Below are 2,143 nucleotides of genomic sequence, written 5' to 3'. Positions count from 1 at the left end.
CCCTGGGCTACCTGAAGCCACACCTTAAAGATGGTGCCTGTCAGCTATGGAGTTTGTGGTAAACAGGTCCATATTTGGCAGTGATATGTTCCCACTCTTCTGGTTGGCTGAGGCTGCGCGCCTGGTGAGGTGATGAGCAATTGGAGTGGATGGGAGAGTATAAAAGGGCTTGTAGCCCAGGGCTGGGGGAAATGAAGAAAGAAGGTTGCTGAATAAACTGCTGAGAAAAGAACTGGTGGTTGCATCTTCCTTGCTGGTCAAGAGAGCAGGGGAAGTTTTGAGGACTTGCCTGAGCTCCGTCTGTGATTTGATCTGCGACCTCCTCCAGGCTGCTGCCTTAACCCTGAGCTTCGCCAAGGAGGTGGCGATAGGAGCGCCAGGGAAGCACTGGGCTGTGGGCGGCTTGCACACTGCAGCAATTCGAACATCGAGGGCCGGTTGTGAGTGAGGCAGGGCGTGCGCGCTCTGCCATGGTGGGGACACTGTCCACGACGTGATCGTCCAGGCTGCCCCCGCCCAAGCCAGGGCCCTCACAGCTGCCACCATCCTGCGAAACCCTGAGACTAAATGGAGACAAAGGGGAGGCGGCAGGGCAGACCAGAAAAGAGCGAACTGGGAAAAGAGCAAGCGCGGCTGGATGCCGCCTCACGTCTATGCCGGACCGCGGAGGCTTCCGTGGGCAGCAGAGTTGGCGGTGGACTCGCGCGCGACAAACACAGCTGAGCTTTTCTGTGCCTGGCATCCCTGAGGGCCGCACCCGGAACACGGCCGGATGCAGTAGTAGTCATCTGAACCAGGGTACTACAGCTCCTCCCCGCAGCCCCTGGGTAGAGTGGGCCAAGGGTTGAGCAATGCTCAGTGTCCACGCCTCAGTGGGCCTTATGCAGCAGTTTCAAAAACCCAGAACGAAGGTGGAGTTGCCATGCCGAGCGCTGAGCGGTGCTGCCCCTCGCAGCACCTCCCGGGCAGCCCTAGGAGGCCTTGCTGGGCATGCTCAGTCATCAGGGCCACTTCAGCTCTCAGAGTCGGAACAGGACGGCATCCAGGGATGCGCGTAGACAGTTGGGAATTTTCGATTGGGAGTGAACCCTGTGATTCCAGCCATGGGCTCCTCAGCATCTTCTCCTGTTACTGCAGTAAACACCTCAAATGCTTCAAATCGTTAGCCGGCTTCATCACCCTCAGGATGCCCGATGCATGAAGGGCAAAGGAAAGGCTGTCCAGTGACTGCAGCAACATCTGACCTGACTAGTGAGAGCAAAGCACACACTGTGCCTGCTCACCAAGACCGGGCCTATGATTATGTGGAATGCCCTGTTACTGGTGCTGCAGCTAAGGATAAGGAGAGCCTCGATCCTTCAAACCTGATGCCACCACCTAATCAGACACCATCCCCAGATCAGCCATTTACTTTGTCTACCTCAAGAGAGGAATCGTCAATTCTGAGAGCCAACTCTGAGAAAAAGTGGGTTTACCCTTCTGAACAGATGTTCTGGAATGCCATGTTACAGAAAGGGTGGAAGTGGAAAGATGATGATATTAGTCAGAAAGATATGTACAATATCATTAGAATTCACAATCAGAATAATGAGCAAGCTTGGAAGGAGATTTTGAAATGGGAAGCCCTTCATGCTCATGAGTGTCCTTGTGGCCCATCATTGGTCCGATTTGGAGGTAAAGCAAGAGAGTATTCACCAAGGGCAAGAATTTGTTCCTGGATGGGGTATGAATTGCCTTTTGACCGCCATTACTGGATCATCAATCGTTGTGGCACAGAAGTTAGATATGTGATCAATTACTATGATGGTGGTGAGGTGAACAAGGACTATCAGTTCACTATCCTGGATGTGCGTCCTGCCTTTGACTCATTCCCCGCAGTATGGGACAGAATGAAGGCTGCATGAGCTGCAAGTGTACTGTCCTGACACCAGGCTCAGGACAAGGAGATGCAAGTGTGTGCTGTCCTGACACCAGACTCAGGATGTGGAGCTGTAAGTGTGTGCTGTCCTGACACCAGACTCAGGATGTGGAGCTGTAAGTGTGTGCTGTCCTGACACCAGGCTCAGGACGTGGAGCTGCAAGAGTGTGCTGTCCTGACACCAGGCTCAGGACGTGGAGATGCAAGAGTGTGCTATCCTGACAC

At 53.8% G+C, this 2,143-nt stretch overlaps 1 pseudogene; it reads left to right on the top strand.

Annotated features, from left to right (window-relative positions):
* The first annotated feature begins 1,103 nt into the window (after positions 1-1,103).
* On the top strand, positions 1,104-1,904 carry LOC110328497 (annotated as a pseudogene).
* Positions 1,905-2,143: the final 239 nt, after the last annotated feature.

Source organism: Mus pahari, chromosome 10 (assembly GCF_900095145.1).
Source record: "Mus pahari chromosome 10, PAHARI_EIJ_v1.1, whole genome shotgun sequence".
Classification (NCBI taxonomy): domain Eukaryota; kingdom Metazoa; phylum Chordata; class Mammalia; order Rodentia; family Muridae; genus Mus; species Mus pahari.
The sequence above is the reverse complement of the archived record's forward strand: the minus strand, read 5'-3'. Positions and strand labels throughout refer to the sequence as shown.